The sequence below is a fragment of the Alexandromys fortis genome, unplaced genomic scaffold (assembly GCF_014885135.2).
Source record: "Alexandromys fortis isolate MF-2015 unplaced genomic scaffold, M_Fortis_MF-2015_v1.1 scaffold_173, whole genome shotgun sequence".
In the NCBI taxonomy this organism is placed as follows: domain Eukaryota; kingdom Metazoa; phylum Chordata; class Mammalia; order Rodentia; family Cricetidae; genus Alexandromys; species Alexandromys fortis.
The window spans coordinates 1,376,100-1,395,910 of record NW_026068051.1 but is presented as its reverse complement, the minus strand read 5'-3'; positions in this window follow the sequence as shown (position 1 = coordinate 1,395,910).

Genomic DNA, 19,811 nt, shown 5'->3' with positions numbered 1-19,811 from the left:
CTCCTATCATCTAGGAATTATAGTCTGACATTTTAGAGTTAATTTGCTTGAGTGGGGTGAGGCTTGAATATAGATCTCATCTGCATGTGCAGTCCTTTTGCTGGAAGACTTTTCTCCATTGCTTTTGTTCTTTCATTAGAGGTCAGTTGGCCAAATTTCTGTGACTCTATGTTTGGACTTTCTAGTCTATTTCATTGGTCAATTTCCTGTCTTTGGCCAGCATTACTGTTTTGCTGTTGCTGTCTAGGTTTATAATGTACTTGGATGCCGCGCACTGCGCCCCCGTGTCTGCGCTCTGTGCTCTGGCGCCCAGTTTGCGAGCTTCAGGCAAGGAGCTGGAGGTTGAGATACACAGACACACACAGACAGAGAGAGAGCAACATGGGTCATCCTTGAATTCCCCAAGAATGCCCCCTTTATTGTGTTCAGAGACAGATTATATAGAGATAGCCACGCCCCAGCCAAACCCACCAGAAACCACTCTCCTGCCATCAGGAACTCCTGAAGGTCTCGTGCTCAGAGCAGCTGTAGGCACTCAGATCAGGGGATTACAAGAAATTGAGGATCTGGGGTCTCACTGCTTCCAACACTTGGAGCTTAAGAACCATCAGACCTCCAGCTTTGCTCTTCTTTGCCATATTGTTGACTCTCTGGGTCTTCGCCTCTCCATATAAACTTTATAATCAGTCTGTATTATCACGAGATTAGTTGTTATTTTATTGCTGTGATAAAACACCACTGTGAAAGCACCTTAGAGAAGGGTGAGTTTATTTGGACTTATGGCTCCAGAGGGGTAAGAGTCCATCATTGCTAGGAGTCACTGCAGCAGACAGGCATGGCAGCAAGAGCAGGGAGCAGAGGACTCTCTTCTTGAGCCATGAGAACAGAGCAGAGAGAGCAACTGGGAAAGGCATGTGACTGGGAAGCCTCAAAACCCACTCCCCAGTGACGTAATTCCCCCAACAGGGCCTCCTAAGCTTCCCCAAATAGCACCACCAACCTGGGATCAAGCATTCAAATGTCCTAGACTATGGGGGAACATCTCATTCAAACCACCACATCACATAACAACTTGTTAGAACTAGTGTGTGTATTTACGGAGAGAGGTCAAAGGTTGATACTGGTTGTACTTTCTCAAGTGCTCTCTCACTAAACCTGGAGCTCACCAATGAACTAGATGTATTAGCTGGGGAATTTGAGGGATTCATCAGTCTTTGGACTCTCCATTGTTGGGGTTACAAACACACACTGGCATGCCTGGCTTTTCTGTGGGTGTTGGGGATCCAGGTCCTCATACCTGCACAGCAAACACTTCTACGACTTAGCCATCTCCCAAGTCCCAGATTGCTGGGATTGTAATTGGGAAGGCACTGAATCTGTAAATGATGTGAGAAGGATTGCTGCCGTCAGGTATTGATCTTCCTGTCCATGAACATGGAAGCCCTTCACCATTAATTTAGCTTTTTAATTTCTTTCATTACAATTGCATAGAACTGGTATACTCCTTGTTAGATTTACACCTAAGCACTCCATTTTGAAGGTATTAATATCAGTGGCATTGTGTTTTAAATTATAACTTTCGCTTGCTTATTGCTGGTATATAAGAAATAAGTTTGCTTTTGCACTTAACCGTGCATTCTGCAACCATGCTAGAATCACTTACTGGCAGTAAGAATTGTTTTGGCCAATCATTCCTTATCTTACTCCCAGTCTAAATGGGAAAGCTCTGACTTTCCTACCATTAAATAAAGTGTTGGCATTGAGGTTTTGAAGCATGGCATTGTTAGGAAGTGGTGGCGGTGTTCTAGTGAGGCTGCTTGTTTGTTTCCTGGCCACCCAGATTCCTGAAATAATCACACAGAAACTATACTATTTAAATCACTGGCTCATTAGCTCTAGCTTCTTATTTGCTAGCTCTTACATCTCCATTAATGTGTGCATTACCACGAGGTGGTGCCTACCAACAAAGTTTCAGCTGCTACTCCATGGCTTCTCCTAACTCCTAAACTCTGCCTCTTTCCTTCTCCCAGCATTCAGTTTAGTTTTCCCCACCTAGCTCTGTTCTGCCTTGCTATAGGTCCAAAGCAGTTTCTTTATTAATCAATGGCAATCACAGCATACAGAGGGGAATGCCACATCAGTGGAGGTCTTTACGAAATAGGGCTGAGTGGTCATTAGAGGTGTGCTCTAAAAGGAGGCCATGGAACCCCAGCCCTTCCTTCCTCTCCTCTGGATGTCCTCCCAGCAGCATGCACTGCCTCTCCACAGAGAACATGCACGGAGACCAGCCAATCTTACATGGGATGGAGCCTCCAAAGTGTGAGCCAAAGTAAACCTTCAGTGGGTTTACTGCAGGCATTTGTTAAAGTAATGGAGCACTCACTCACACGGTAACGTCTAGAATCCACCCGTAAACCTGTTTGGAAATGTCAATCTCTGTTAGGAATGCTATTCATTGTTGATTCGATTTCTCCCTTTCTTCCTCCCTCTGTCCTTCTCTTTCTAGTCAGGGTCTCACCTTGTAGCTCTGGTTGGCCTTGAATTTGGTATAGGTAACTCTGGCTTTGAGCTCCTGGAGCTCCACCTGCCTCTGCATCTTGAGTGCTCGGATTAAAAGCCGGTGCCACCACATCCAGCTTCAATTTCTTTCTCTTTTTTTAAATGATTTGTTTAACTTTATGTTCATTGGTGTGAAGGTGTCAGATCTCATGGAACTGCATTTTCAGACAGTTGTGAGCTGCCATGTGGGTGCTGGGAATTGAACCCAGGTCCTCTGGAAGAGCAGTCAGTGCTCTTAACTGCTGAGCCATCGCCCCAGCCCCTATTTTTAGTATTTCTATGGGCTCTATTTTTCAATTTAAAATTTTTCCTTATCCTTTTTTTCTTATCCTTTTTTAAAACAGCACATGACAACATTTTGAAAACTCACCTAGGTTTTCTACACTTCAAGTGAAGAACTTAACCTATGTATGTTTATTGTAATTATTGGTATATTTAAACTTAAAAAAATTGCCACTTTCTTATTTATTATAATTTCTTGTTTTGGTTGTTGTTTTTCTTTGTGTCGTTCTTTGCTGAATTCCGCTCTCCTTTCCACCTTTATTTATCGTCATGAAAATGTTCTATTCTAGCCAGGAGAATCTCTGTGAGTTCAAGGCCAGCCTGGACTACATGGCGAGCTCCAGGACAGACAGGGCTACATGGAGAGGCCCTGTCTCAAACAAACAAAGAAGAAAATGGTGTGCTCTGATTTTCTCATAGTTACTTTTAATTTTTCCCTGACCCAGTGCTGGGGATTAAACCCAGGGCTTCATACAAGTTGAACAACTACCTTAAACCTCTACCCTACTGTTCTTTTTCAAGTTAATTTCTTGTCTTTATTCTGTAATGCTTCTGTAATCCATATGAATATCCATCACTTCCTGTGCCAGCAGCATAGCAGGCAGGCACTCGCTCCCTTTCTCCTCTTTCCTTTGGCCTCTGCTCAGTCTGCTGCTTTCATCGCGGGTGGGGTTATCATCCGCGACACATGGCCATCGTTAGCTTATTCCTGTTTCTTTGCTCTTCATTTGCTTCTTAGTCCTCATATTCCTCTGACTTTTGGGGATGAGAGGTGTTGGTGGCTCTCTACATACAAGGTTTGTGTGTGACAAGCTTCAAAGTCTGGCTGTGTCTGAAAATGTCTTAATCTTGTCTCACTACTTTAATGCTAACTTGTCCATGAGTAAGGTTATAGCCTTAAAATATTTCATTCTATTGAGATATTACTTCATCTCAATATAATTTTGGTATCTAATCTTAGTAAGAAGACATTTACTACCAATTTCATGTACGTTATTTTATACTTCATTTTCCTCTCTTCAGTATTCCAAACAAGATCACGCATTGGTCCTTGCACTCTGAAGCTTTTCGTCTTCCTTTAGCTCCTGGGATATTCTTTTATTGTTTCTTTATTTCCTCTGTGCTCTCTTTCAGGAGTGATTCAAAGTACACAATAATCTCATTAACTTTTTTTCTGGTTTTAATGCCATATTTTTATGACATTCTATGGGTTTTGGGGATGAGGATTAGGCACATAATTGAGTGATAAATTTAATTTAATCTCTCCAACCAATATTAAGGAAATCAAAAATAAATTTCAAATTACACCTCTGAATGTGATTAAATTTGGCTTTTTTACCCCCCCCCCCCAAGACTCTTATTTTGCTAACCTTGGATGGCTTCCATTCAGGGACTCGTAGGGAAATGTGCTCACTCAATCAGTATTCATCTAGCGTCAAATGACTTTTTGACATTATGGTCTATCCAGCTCTTGAGGGTCCAAAGTGGATGATCAAAAACCGTTTAAAGTGTGGCCCAGAGTTTCCCAGCTTGAGCACGGCTGGCACTTTTCCTTGTGGTGGGCGCTGTGATGGGTGTTTGGTACACTTAGCACCTCTCTGCACGTCAGGCAGCTCAGTGGGTAGATATGCTTGCCACTAAGCCTGACGACCTAAGTTCGAGCCCCAGAACCCACGTGGTAGGGGAGAACCAACTCCTCCAAACCATCTTCCAGTCTCCATATGCACAGCGTGGCGCATGCATGCCCCTCATTCTAATAAATAAAATAAACCCTAGAAATGCTCGTAATGTGCACCAATTATGACAATAAAAATGTGCCCCCACCCCACCCCCATCTCTGCAAAGGTGCAGTCACACCCCTCATCATCCTACTCCGTCACTGAGAGCCACTGGTCCCTCAAGATGAACATCATCATATGGGCTGAATGGCAGCGCGAGGGTTTACACAGTGTGACACCGACTCAGAGAAAGCAACGACTGACCTTGGCCCGAGGCCTGCTTTTTATAAATAAATATACTCGGTCAATCCGTTAGAAAGCAGTGATGGATGCCGGGCAGTGGTGGCGCACGCCTTTAATCCCAGCACTCGGGAGGCAGAGGCAGGTGGATCTCTGTGAGTTCGAGACCAGCCTGGTCTACAGAGCTAGTTCCAGGACAACCAGAGCTAAAGAGAAACCCTGTCTCGAAAAACCAAAAAAAAAAAAAAAAAGAAAGCAGTGATGGTATTTGTCAGATAAACAAGGAAAGGGACCAGAAAGAGCAATATATCTGAGAGAAAAATAGCATGAAGCAGAAACGGGTGCCCTTGGAGGCATTGGTGGTATGGGCTGGAGCACAGAGTTGAAGACTGTGGGAAAGGGAGAAGGAAGCCATGACAGCTGTTAGAGATGAGGCTGTCGGGAAGCTGAAGGCTACGGGCAGACCTTTGGGCTTCATTCAGTCCTAACGGCAGCCCTCGGAGGCATTGGGGGGCCGTGAACGATGCTTTCGGCAAGGCCGCATTGCTAACACCCCATGGATGGCATAGAGACTAAGCCCAGAAACTGAGGATATGTTTACACGTATAAAAAGATACGTTTCATACGTTATACGAAACAGTCAACGTAGGGGCTGAAGCCAGCTGTGAGGCCCGAGAGGTGGGGGACAAGCACACACAGCACGCGGGAGATCCCGCTGAGGAAAATCAGGGGAGTAAGGGATGCGGGCACATTAAGGACAATCTCATATTTTGTTGAAAAGAAGAAGTGGGGGACATGTAAGTGGTCTGAGCAAATTGTGTTCTGGGGCAGAAACTTCAAATAAAAATACCAGGAACAAAAGCAAGAACTAAAACAAAGCCAAAGGGAGAAAAGACCTTACGGATATTGTTGTAGCTTTATAGTTCAAATACAATAGGCAATAACAAAACTGTCTGCTTGCAGAGACGCAGAGCGGACCAGCCCCGCTCACCATTGTTTCTCTCCATCCCTAGAAACCTTTAAACCTCTACATATTCTCTCAAGGGCTTCTCACTCTAAACTTTACGAGAATGGCTTCTATCTATCTTTCCCTCAAATATTTCTCTGTAGAATCAACTCGTTTTTGACACATTATTTCAGATGCTATGGAAGATTGGGAAATTTTAAGCCGAGGACAGACAATGAGGACTAACAGCCTTTTCATTTCTTTAATGACAGAAAACAGACAACTGTACCCATAAAATGACTTAAGTTCCTTAAAGCAGCAGCCTTACTAAGTGCCCAATAACTCAACTCCAGGGCAGTTTTCCAGCGTCTCCCCGAAGAACTCCCCGTGGCACTGAGGCCCCCTACTGTGGAGAAGGAGAACGGCGGGCGGCGGCGGCACTGTATTGAGGAACCCTGCAGAGACACAAGTACACTGGCAGAGAACCATCTGCTCACCACACACACTGTGTGTCAGCTACACACGGCAGGCATTTTACCAGAGCCTGTTTGGAAACACTAAGATGCAGGGTTTAGCCTCCACTGCCCCTGGTTTATTTCCTGCAGGTGCCCGGTGCCTGTAGGTCTTTTCTCCCTGAGTTTGTATTTAGTCTGAGGTCTGAAGGGTTTCTGAGGCCCTTTCGGGGCACAGTTATAAGACAATTGAACATTAACAGACTTTAAATTGATTGATGGTTAGACTTGGGGGGGGTGTAATATTAATTGCTGTGCTCTCATTTATGCCGAGGGACCTTTAGACAGGTAGTGTTTGGGGTGGGGGTGTGTTTAGTTGGCAGTCCTTACCTAACACACTCATGATCAAATCCTGAGGACCACAGAAACTGGGTGCAGGGACACATGTCTGCAGCTCCAGCATTGAGGATGTGGATGCAGCGGGACTAGGTCATCCTTGGCTTTGCAAATAACTTAAGGCCAGCCTGGGCTATTGGAGACTGTCTCAAAATGGAAGAATGAAAAAGCCAGGCCTGGTGGCACACACCTTTAGTCCCAGCACTCAGGAAGGAGAGAAGGAGGATCTCTGAATTCAAGGCCAGCCTGGTCTGCAGAATGAGTTCCAAGACAGTCAGAGATGCATGGAGAGACCCTGTCTCGAAAACCGGAAGAGCAACAACAACAACAACAACAACAAAGGATGAAAGCAAGCAAGCAAAGGAACAGTGGGCGGTCAGTGAGTGAAGGCGCTCACCACCAGGCCTGATACTCAGAGTCTGATCCCCGGAACCCATCTGGTGGGAGGAGAGAACCAACTCTCATGAACTGTCCAGTGACCTCCAAACAAGCACTGTGGCACCTGCATGCCTCCTGCCACACAGCGGATGTCATATATATATACACATATGTGTGTTTCATCTGCCTGCTCAGCAATTCTACAGAGAACAACTCTGTTTGTGATGATTAGTACCTAGAACTAGCCAGTGGAAACATTCCCATTTTCGGGTGGTTTTTAAGAAAACTATACAGAGATTCTACAATGATAACAAGGCGCCCTAGATTCTCCTACGGCTTCATCTCCCAGAGTCTGAATCTAAAAGACGTGTGAGTCCACCAAGTCTTTAAGCCAAGGACAGACATTCTGCTTTGTGTACCTCCTTCTAGTTAGCTCAGATGTTAGTCCAGTTTCCTTAAAGAGGCAGAGGGGGGTTCTCTGGGAGCAGCCTGTCTCAAATGCCACAGGCCACAGGGTTGGGGACATTTTTCTTGTGCTGTGTTTAGTATCTTCCGAGGGCATGTCTCTCTACACAGTGAGCGTGTGCCTTAAAGGAAGCGAGAGGCTCATGTTTCCTATGGCGTTCATTAATAGCAATCAGGCTGGCCCGGGGCCTCTCTAGCTAGAGGCTGGCTCACGAGAAACTAGGCTCGGATTTGGGCGCTGCCATTTATCAGCTGATTACGAAGGACTGTGGCAAGTTACTTCGTTTCTCTGACTCTCAATTATTATCTTCTCCGTTCCAATCAAGGAAAAGAATGTTTATCGTGACGGGTTTATGGGGTCTGAATAAAGAGGACTTGTGGAAACATCAAGATGGGGTGGCGTTGAGTTCATGCTCAATGTGCTTCTCTCCTCTTCCTTTCTCTTCACTCAATAGTGAGCATAGGAAAATCAAAGTGAAGAGAGGTCTGTGTTTAAAAACATGCTTAGCCCAGGTGTGGTAGTGCATGCCTGTAATCCCAGCACTTTGGAGGCAGAGGCAGTGGTGTGGATGCAGCGGTTTTGTGTGTGGGAAAGCCCGTGAGCAGCCACGGGGGAGCAGTGTGAACTTGAGGGGTCACCGGCGACTGTGAGGGAAAGCAGTGTGAACTGAAGGGGTCACAGGTGACTGTGAGGGGGAGCAGTGTGAACTGAAGGGGTCACAGGTGACTGTGAGCAGCAATGGGGGGAGCAGTGTGAACTGAAGGGGTAACAGGCACCCGTGAGCAGCAAGTGTGAACTGAAGGGGTAACAGGCACCCGTGAGCAGCAATGGGGGAGCAGTGTGAACTGAAGGGGTCACAGGTGAAGGAATAGCAGCAATCAGATCAGGGACGGAAACTTTACTTCTGGGGAGTCTGAGGGACCCAGGACAGAATTTGTGAACGCAGTACCTTAGTTTCCCCACCCAGATGCTCAAAATGACAAGTCAGGCTTGTACCCCAAAGGGAGGAGTTGCTAGGTACAAAGCATTGCATTCTTCCTTAAGACAGTGTGACGCCAAGCCTAGTCACTGTGTACACAAGGACGCCAGGGTGGTATTAGTCACAGGGAGCAGACATGCCCTGGAGCATAGCTGTTAAAAACACAAATCCCAGCCGGGCGGTGGTGGCGCACACCTTTAATCTCAGCACTTGGGAGGCAGAGGCAGGCAGATGTCTGTGAGTTCGAGGCCAGCCTGGTCTACAAGAGCTAGTTCAAAGACAAAGGCACCAAAAGCTACAGAGAAACCCTATCTCAAAAACCCAACCAACCAAACAAACAACAAAACCCTCAAATCCCTGCAGTGAGTAGCGTAAGTGTCATGTGGGAGCGTGTGAAATGATGCTAGCGTGGGGTGATTGTGTGTGCCTCAAGCGTTCTTCGTGTGCATTTTCTTTTCAAGAATAAGGGGCTCTGGATTCTAGGTTACCTCGCTGCTGTGAGCAGATGAGCCGTGGCCCACTTTGATCTCTAATAGGAGGAAGGATGTTCTGATGGGCCTAGGAAACCATGTGCCGCCTGGGAGGATACAAAGCTGTCACAAGTCAGACGGAAGCCATCCTCTGAGATGTCTCTGCCCAAAGTAGAACCTGCAAGGCCAAGGCTGCTAAAATACGGCTTAGAAGGAGCTCGCTCACCGACGGAGCTCAAGGTGACCAGCTGTCTAAGGAGGGAGGATGAGCACCAGACAGCTGTGTCTGCCATCATTGTGTGCACCTAATCACAGATCTCAAAACACAAGCACTTCTGCGTGACAAGAAATCAAACCTTGGCAGACACTACCCGTGGGTGTGGGTGTGTCTTCCTCCTGTGACCTTACTATTTGAAGATTGATGTAGATACTCCAGACTCATAGGCATAAGAGTACTGCACTTTATGTAATGTACAGAAATGTTATGGTCCAGGCAAAAGGCAGACCAGCTTCTAACAAGCAGAGCAGCCACTGATTCATAAATAATGTATTTGCTGCTTCAGAAGGAAGTCGGTTTGGAGATCTCCTCTACCTGGAACGGCTCACCAGGGCTACCTCCTCAGACTGCACACCCCTCAAATCCATACCAGGCAGTCCCCAAAGCTCTTACAGCTCCAGAGATGGTCTCATCCAAGGGAAGACACTGATCTCAAGACCGCCAAACTTTTATTTTTTTGAACATACTTAGCCCCAGCCTGTTGTGGGATATTTGTACACTGTGTGAAGATACACTGCTGTGATTGGTTTAACCAGTGGCCATTAGCTAGGCAGGAGATATAGGCAGGACTTTCATGGACAGAGAGGATGCTGGGAAGAAGAAAAGTCAAGAGACATGGATAGGAAACCGGAGGCACAAGATGGAAGAGAGGTAATGCCACTTAGCTGACTGTAGGTTAATATAAATGGGTTAAGTTATAAGAGTTAGTTAGGACCCAGCTTAAGCTATAGGCCAAGCTTTCACAATTAATGTCTCCATGTCGTTACTTGTGAGCTGGTGGCCTAAAGAAAAAAATCCGTCTACATCAGTCTTTGCGGCATCATGTGACAACTCTTTTCCCTTCTCTTTCTCTTTCTTTCTTTCTTTCTTTCTTTCTTTCTTTCTTTCTTTCTTTTTCTTAAAGCTTAAACCACAAAAACAAAACAAGTGCCAACTAGTTAAACATTTGAGAAAATACTAGCCAAAGAGTAGAAAATACTGACTTATGAGGGGGGAAAGAAATCTAATGTTTACAGGTAGCACTATATAAAACTGAAAAAAAGATTGTTCATTTAAAATTGGGAAACTTGGAATCAGTTAATTTTAGATAGCCTTCAGCATCTCTTCACCATAACTGACAAACAGAGATCTCCAAGGATGTTCAGATGTGTCAGGCACATGAGGGCCACAGTCAGACAGAAGACACGAGAGGGGGTGGTGGCTATTGGAGGGAGGGGCTCGGGTTGCCACAAGTGTTTCTCAGAACAGAGTGTGCACAGAGCAAGCCCCCTGACACGGGCTGCGCCCGCCTCTTTAACTAATGAAAAGCCCACATTTACAGAACCTCCGAGCATCGCTGGTTCAGTGAGGCCTTGCCAAAATAATCAAGCAGAACGAAGCAAAACAAACAGCCCAGCAACAAACGCAGGTTCTGATTTACAGCCCGGTACAGACAGACGGGCGGTTGGCTGCTCCAGCGACGCTTGAGGAGTCTTCCAAGGGCCCGGCAATGACATCTGATTTTACACTCCTCCCGGGGTATCTGTCCCACCTGAACATTATCAGCCCCTTGGTTCTAATCCTGTAGGGAAAACCTAAGGAGATGCGTGGAGAGACCGTTCCCAGTCAGGAAGGTGACCAAAAAAAGATTTAGGCCTTTAGTCTGTCTCTAAATCTTCCCAGTGAAAGATGATTTACAATTAGGCTCTGAAATTGTGAGCACTCCCAAGCCTGGAAAGTTTCATTCCGAGTGTAGGTATCTTAAATCAAGGCAAAAGACTGCCCCACAGAAGTCGGTTTTAGAAGCTCGGGCTGTGGGTGGGGGTTTTGTTAATAAATTACAAAGAGTTCACAAGGTATGTGTGAGTGCAGCTGGTGTGGGCACCACGGGCTTCCCCACAGCGAACCAGGAAGAGAGGAAAACAGCAATTTAAACACAAATGGCCGAAAAAGAGGTAGAAAATTGCCGCAAAGAGATCATTTTCCTTCAGGGAAAAAAAAAATACATTTCTGTGTAATCTGATAAGTTGGTGCGGGAGTGAGGGCTCTCAGGACCTTTGAGAGACTTCTCCAGGGCTTGTTGAAAATTAAGATCAATTTTTACAGCCAGAATTTTCAAATTATTGAAATATTTGACCATTTTGGATGATGAAGTTTGGGGCCCTCATAGCCATTCAAGTCTTTGGTTTCCTTCTTTGTATTTAGACACCTGCTGTACAGAGGGGCTTTTATTTTGTTTTTGTTTTTAATTGGATGCAACTTTAAACATATCATCTTTAAACTTTTTTCCTTTTTTTTTTTTTCAGGCAGGGTTTCTCTGTAGCTTTGGAGCCTGTCCTGGAACTAGCTCTTGTAGACCAGGCTGGCCTCATACTCACAGAGATCCACCTGCCTCTGCCTCCCAAGTGCTGGGCTTAAAGGCGTACACCGCCACTGCCTGGCCATCTTTAAAATTTTTAAAAAATATTATTATTTAATATATGGGCATTTTTTCCCTGCATGTATGTGTGCCAGGCATGTGCTTTGTGGCCCTGGAGGCCAGAAGAGGCCCTGGAACTGGAGTTACAGTACAGATGGTTGTGAGCCACCAGGAGATGCTGGAATCAAACCCGGGTCCTCTGGAAGAGCATCCAGTGCTCTAAACCACTGAGCCATCTCTCCAGCACCACACCAAAGACCTTATTTTCACACAATAGGCAAGCGCAACGAAGGAGGCAAACCACGGTGCAAATCCTGGATTTGAGCTTGTGCTCTATAAGGTCAGGCAAGGTTCTTTCACTGGAGTTGATTTTTATCATCCGTAAAACAATGACACCACCAAGTGTCTCTAGAAATTCATTCCAGCTGAAAATCCTGAGTTCTTGGCAAAGGAGGAGCCCTGGGCAGAAGAGCCCACGTGCCTCGCCCAGGGCCCTCGTCAGACCTCTCAGAAATGCTACAGTCTCTCCAACTGACTCCGATATCCAAGCAAAAGCCTGAAGGCTAAGACACCAGGAAATTGAAAAAAAAAAAAAAAACCTACTACATTAATAAACTAACTAGACAAATCAAAATCTTCCAGGGAAATCACATGGAAAATGCTGTCATGCGCCGTGATGTGTGCACAAACCCGTATCAGATAACAGAGGCACACAAGGACAGCAGGACAAGGGGCACATGTCTGCAACCCCAACACTCAGGAGACTGAGGAAGAGGATCTCAAGTTCGAGGCCTCAAACGGACAGATTTGAGAGACAGAGACAGACAGACAGACTAGACAGAGACCGAGAAAGAAAGAATCTAAATACACAAATCCCAGGAAGACGGACAAAGTCAGTGCCCTGCTAACCTATCCGAATTCCTCTAACGTGTGGATAAACAGGGTTTCTAAGGAAACAACACTGTCTTGTTCAGAATGTATCCAGGGGTGAGCCAGGTGGCAGCTGGGACACAAAACCAGGACTCGGAGACAAAGGCTGCTTCGGTTTCCACTCTGCTGTCCGTGAAGAGTACCTGTCACAGAAGCCACTGTCCAGCCTCACTCACGCTGGTGACTTCCTCTGTTACAGGAAGGGGTGGGGCTAGGTCATCTCTCACATTCCTTAGAAATGGTATAGTCTAAAATCCAACACGGTGAAGCAAAAGCATTATTCAGGGGAATCAGTTGGGACTCAAAGGCCGTCCAAAAGGGGAGCTCACAGTAATTCCAAGTCATACAAAGGATCCGAATACCCTTGTGAAGAGCTCAGGAGGCAGTGGGAGGAGGTGTTCTTCAGTGGCTTGCTCCCATGATCTGCTCAGCCTGCCTTTATGTACACCGCCTAGGATCATCTTCCCACGGGTGGAACCACCCACAGGCCTGGGCCTTCCCATACCAATCAACAATCAAGAAAATGACCACACAGACTTGCCTACAGGCCAATCCAACGGAGGAATTTTCTTAACCGAGGTTCTGGAGGGCACCGCTAATGTGGGGTTGACAAAAAAGTAACCAGTATAGCAATCAGAGACACTGACAAAACTAGATAGGAGCTAATCAGAGCTCAAGGGAAGTAGTGTTGGGTCCTACGTATAAGGGAGCACACTCTGACTGGGCACAGAGAGAGTGGGGGACAGAGACTGTCCATAGGAGACAATATTTCATCTACCCTTGGACAGAAGAATAGGAGGAATTCATTAAACTAATAAATTCGAGCTAAGGAGTCCAGGTAGATGGCTGGGGATAAAAAGGTTTTATAATGGAATTATGAACGAGAGCTAAGTCCAAGAAGTAAAAGTTGAAGGCTGGAGAGATGGCTCAGAGGTTAAGAGCACTGGCTGTTCTTCCAGAGGTCCTGAGTTCAATTCCCAGCAACCACATGATGGCTCACAACCATCTGTAATGAGATCTGGTGCCCTCTTCTGGCCTGCAGATGTAAATGCAGACAAAACCCTGTATACATAATAAATAAGAAAAGTTGAGGACTTGGTGATCAAGCAATGGTTAAACTCTTAACTGAGCCATTTCCACTAACACAACACTTTGGAGGTGGTGGTGGGTAACTGTCCATCTGATACCACTGTCACCTCCCACACGTCAACATGGATGTGTATCATGCTGGATGCTTTACAAAGTCAACTAGAAGTACAGAAAATTGACCCTCTCATAACTTAAGTTTGGGTCCGTCAGATAGCTTACAAAGACACATTTTATAACTTTGTGTCCTAAAATGGGCAGCAGTACATATAACTGCCCCATAGACTCTGCAGCTAAAAATCTATTTCAGATCATGTATGCAAGTACAGGCCTGCAATCCCAGCACTCAGGAAGGAGGCTAAGGCAGGAGGATCACAAGATCAGGACTAGCAGACCATTCTCAGTGATAGCCTTCCTCACTTTGTCTTTCTGGGTTTTGTGATGTGTGCATGTGTGTGCATATGAATGAATGGGAATGCAGGTGTGTTTGTGTGTGTGTGTGTGTGTGTATGTGGGTGAATGGGAATGCAGGTGTGTGGGCATGTGAATGAATGGAATGCAGGTGTGTTTGCATGTATGTATGTGTCTGTATGTGATTGAAGGAATGCAGGTGGTTTGCGTGTGTGTATGTGTGTGCATGTGAGTGAATGGAAATGTAGGTATGTGTGCATGTGTGTGTAATGAATGGGAATGTAGGTGTGTGCATACACATGTGGAAGAGGAAGTTTGATACTGGGAATCACATTTGAATTTTCTTTCTCCTTATTCTTTGAGCCACGGTTTCTCCATCAAACCCAGATCTAGCTGACAAGGCTAGTCTCACTGACCAGTTTGCTCTGGGGATCCCCAGCCTCTGCCTCCAGAGGAGCGCCACAAGTTCGAGGCTAACCTGGACTACAAAGAAAGCTTTAGACCTCTCTGGGTTGTAGTGTGAGACTCTCTCAAAACAAAAATAAGAAATGCAGAGAGATGGCTTGTGGGTAAAAGGGAATGCTAAGTAAACCTAAGGACCTGGGTTTGATTCCTGGAACCCAAAGAACAAGACAGATGAGGTGGGTACGTGTGTAGTCCCAGCAACCTCCCCCCAAGAGATGGGCGTGGGGTGGGAGTATGGGCCGGCGAGCCTGGCGGATGCCAACAGTGAGAGAGACCCCATCTCAAACCAGGTGGAGGGAAAGAAGCTACTCCAGGAAAGTTGTCTTCTGACCTCCACATGCACACTGTGGCGTGCACTCGCGTACACATGTAATTTTTAAAAATTAAAACAAGTAAACAGCAGGACGTGCAAGCTAGCTCTTCTTCCTCATTTCCACCTTTCCCAGCAGTCTTTGCGCTCACCTCCAGAGGTGGCATATATCTTACCCCCTTTTCTGTCACGTCTGGCTGCTTCTAATTAGACGGGCTGAAATGCCTTTCCACCCAATCCCCACAGCTAGTTCGTCGACCTGAGCAGCCACTTCTCAACTCAAGAGGAGCGGGCTGCTTGTCGTCCTGACAACACCCAAAATAATCACACAGAAATTGTATTAATTAAATCACTGCCTGGCCCATTATCCCTAGTCTCTTATTGGCTAACTCTCACATCTTGATTTAACCCATTTCTAATAATCTGTATGTCACCACGAGGTCATGGCTTACCGGGAAAGATTCAGCAAGTCTGTCTCTGGCAGCTCCATGGTACGCTATCCTTGCCACAGTCCTGGGTTTTAAAGCTGGCGCAGGTCCAGATTCTGAGGCTGGAAATTCAATCAGAACCATGCTTTCTTATGGAATTTGACCCTAGATTATTATTTTTTAACACATACCGTCCAACAGAAACAAACAGCCACGAAAAGGGGCTTCACATGCTAAGCACGCAGTGAGTGGGTGTCAGACAGACAACTGCTAAACACCATGCTATCCTGCGAGGCCCAAGATCCAGTTACGAGTCCGAACACCCACGGGCAGTGATCGGCTGGGAGGGATTTCGGATGAGATAGTTCCGGAAGAACGGGAAGGAAATCTTGGGTTCCTAACCTCCCTGGCCTTAACACATCTCTTGTGTTCCACAAAGGTCAAACTACTTCTTATAAAAGGAAATTAAGTGTTAAAACCAGCACTGAAGCACAGCTGTCCCGGATGTTGCACCTGACCTGTCCACAGTCAAGGCGTTTGGAGCTCATGCCACCTGGATTTACTAAGCTGTGGATCCCGATTTAAGATTAAAAAAATGTCTATCTGGTTCACATGCTCTAATTCAGAAGAACAGGCAGTTTTGTTGTTGTTGTTGTTATTATTATTATTATTTAGTTCTGGCTATCCTGGAATTCACTCTGTAGACCAGGCTGGACTTGAACTTGCTTCTGCCTCCCTAGAGGGCTGGGACTGAAGGTGTGTGCCACCCAGCCCTTGTTATGTCTTATTTAAGAAGTTATGACTTAGCCTAGTCATAACTAGACTTAGTCATAGTTTTTAATTGGCTTCTTCCCTGATCACACACGAGTGAATGTGTGTAGGTACTTGTGCAAACCCCTTTAAGTTTCTGTGTACCAAGGAAGCCAGTGGATTAGTTACAGATTCCAAGCCCAACTGTCCTTCCTGGAAAGTCAGGTGTGTTTCTTTTGTCTCCCAACGAGCTCGATCCAGTTTAGTCTAAGTGTGTTTAGTTTTAGGTGCACAAAAGGCATCTGAAGGGGGAGCTCAGGGGGAGCCTCACAGCTACGTGCTGGTGGCAGCCCCTTCAGCTGTGTTTGAGCTTGGCTCTGTCACCTCCTGCTGGACAGACCCTGACTTGGCTGTCTGCTGGTGGGAAGGAGTAAATGAAAGAGCATAGGAACTACTATGCCTGCTGTGTCCTGCAGACTAGCATTCCGTGATGGCGGCTCCCAGACTCAATTGCGTCACACTCTGTGCTTCCCAGTGTCCTGGGTGGCATCTCCCTTCTGAGATTCAGCAGAACACAGCTGATGAAAGATACGGCTGCAGGTTTGCGCTAAGTGGCTGCATTTCTTTTTCTTTTCTCATGCATTTGCTTCTTAGCAATAGACCGCAGATGGGAACAGTACCCACCTACCTCAGACAGTGACCAGGGAAAGTACCCAGACCGGTATTTACTAACAAAGACTGTGTCCAAAAAAACATTAGCTCTCATTACTTTCCTCCCACACCAGCATTACTGTCCCTTTAAGGATGAAAAGAGAAAAGAAAAAACGAGGCTGGGGAGGTGCTCAGTGGAGACAGGTGTGCACTCTTGAGGACCTGAGTTTAAATGTCAACAATGCACACATGGAAGCCCGCACTAGGAGGTAGCAAAGGCTATCCCAAGGAGCTTGCTGGTTCGCCAGCCTAGCTAGTCGCCAAGCTCCAGGTTCAGTGAAACTGTCTCATGCAGGGTAGAGGCAGCCATCCAACATTGACCTCTGACCTCCTCACAATCACAGCACGAACACTCACCTCCACACATGTACACTCAAAGAATCAATCAACGTTTGAAGCAAATGCATGAGAAAAACATCAATGAATGTTTTAAAGAGGCAAGTGATTGGCTCAAGAGCATATATAGCTAAAAAGACAAACAAACAAAAAGCTCTAAAAAGGGGGTAAACATATTTAACATGTTTCACTTGATAATGTTCACTTGATAATGGTACCAAATGAAGACATGTTCTCTAAACATCTATCAGTGTCTTCAATATAATATGTTAGATACAGCTTTGCAAAGACTGCTTTAGGATCACAGAGAAAGGGACTTCAAAGTTTACCCTAGAAGCAGTGATATCTAAGTTGAATCCTAAAACCATGGGTAATAAGCCAAGCGGAGATCCATGGGAAGGGTGGTCCTGGGAGAGAAACACAAGCAAAAAAGTTGCTAGCTGGTCCAGGCCTGGCAAGATGGCTCAGCAGGGAAAGGTCCTTGTTTCCAACGCCAAGCCAGACGCCTCGAGTTTGATCTCTGGGACCCACACAGGGGAAGGAGGGAACCGACTCTTGCAAGTTGTCTTCTAATCTCTGCACGTGTACCAGGGCACACATGTGTGTGCACACTTACAATAAAGAAATTGGGCCGTAAGGACCAGAGCCTTGACATGAAAGAGCTTGGCAGTGTAGTCAGTCAGCAATGTCGGGCTGTTCTGTTTTTGTTTCTTGGTGTGTGTGTGTGTGTGTGTGTGTGTGTGTGTGTGTGTGTGTGTGTGTTTGGCTACATGTGTGTCTGTGTACCATGTGAATGCCTGGTGCCCTCAGAGGCCAGAAGAAGGGTTAGATCTCCTGGAACTAGAGATTGTGAGCTTCCATGTGGATACTAGGGATGGAAGCCTGGTCCTCTGGAAGAGCAGCCAGTGCTCCTAACTGCCGAGCCATCTCTTCAGCCTCCTCTGAGGGATTTTAAGATGTTTTAGGCGGGATATTATAAACACAGGGCAGCAGGCTGAAAGGGAAGCAGGAGACTGGCTATGTATATGAAAGGCTAGGATACAGGGTCGTAGTAGACATGGAGAGGCTTGCCCTTAGGCCATGTCCACAGGACACTCAAAAAATCTGTCACACTGTCAGAAGTATTTAGTAAGGCAGGCAGGCGTGACGAAGCACGCTGTAGTCACGGCACTGTGGAGGCTGAGGCCGGAACATTCTAAGTTTGAGGCTAGACCAGGCGGCATGACAAGTTTCTCTTTTAAAAACTCAGTGGTGAAGTGCCTGCCTCGCCATGCGCAAGGCAAGGATTATTTCTTCTTTAGTACCAAACCAGAGGAGGACAAAGGTTCTGCGGTGGCAACACCTCCGAAGAGCAGTGATATGCTGCCAGCTGGCCGAGGCAGTTCCGAAAAGGTTTTCTAGTTGTTGGCCATTTTCCTGCCTCTGACAGTGGAGATCGATCGATCTATCTATCTATCTATCTATCTATCTATCTATCATCTATCTATCCATCTATCATCTATCTATCTATCTATCTATCTATCTATCTATCCATCTATCATCTATCTATCATCTATCTATCCATCTATCATCTATCTATCTATCTATCTATCTATCTATCTATCTATCTATCTATCCATCTATCATCTATCTATCATCTATCTATCCATCTATCATCTATCTATCTATCTATCCATCTATCATCTATCTATCTATCTATCTATTTATCTATCTATCTATCATCTATCTGTGGCTGTAAGACACTTGGAGGCAGTACCTTTTCTTATATTTATATAACAGTATATATCCCAGTCTTGAATATTAGCCTTACTATAATTGGTGATTTGTGAAGCTTAGCTATATGAATATGCTGTGATCTTATGATTCTGGTTATAGCTTTGCTTTACTATTGGTTTATGGCAAGGCTCACAACAGAACGAGTAAATAGAAGAAATCTGAAAAGCAAATATTGTCTCACTGCGGGTCAGTGATTACTTCCCAAGTCACTTTGATGGGGGTTTTTCTCATGAAGACAAAAAAGAATAAAGATATTCCAGGACACTTCCAGAAAAGGATACTGTACCTTTAAGGAAAGTCATCACAATGTATCTGGGAGGGAAAGCCTTTTCAGAGACACATCAAAGGATGGCGGGGATGAATGGACAAAGTAGCACACACCTGCCCAGTTGTGTTCTCTATGGCTGCTTGCAGGCTTGCAGGGCGCTAGTCTCTTTTGTGCTCTTCCGATGTTCTTCTATAGACTGGGGAGTCAATAGAAGGTTACTCCTTTGAAAACAGCCTGTTTGTCCCTTCTTTTGTCCTCACTCTTGCACACACTGATGCATTCGTTAGTGACTCACACCAGCGTGGAGGTGGCGATTAAATGAAGGCTCTTCAGAAAAGATCACAACTTTTGTGTTAGTGGGCGTAACCCCGAAGAGGAGCCTCGGGGATCTTCTCTCTTGTGCTCTGACTCCACCACATTAAAACCAGGTAAGCAAACACCGCACGCGCTTTAAAGCACAAGCCGCTGTCGGGGGAAGTCATTGATCTTGTACCTAACATGTTAACAATGGCCAAACCATCTGGGATGAGTAAGGGAGCACCCGGCCAAGGGCAATGCCTCTGTAATAATTGTGCATTGTTTGATCGCTTGAGTCTCTTCAAACACACATTCAAAGGTCTCTTCACCGGGAACAATTATCTCTAGGGACAATTATCCATGAGAAAATGCGCCTTGAGGCTGAACTAAAAACTTGGATACGTTCTGTGGAGCCAAGAAGCTGGGAACTTGAAAGTTGTTCAAAGCTGAAAGTGTCTCAGACACCGAGATTAACCTTGGAA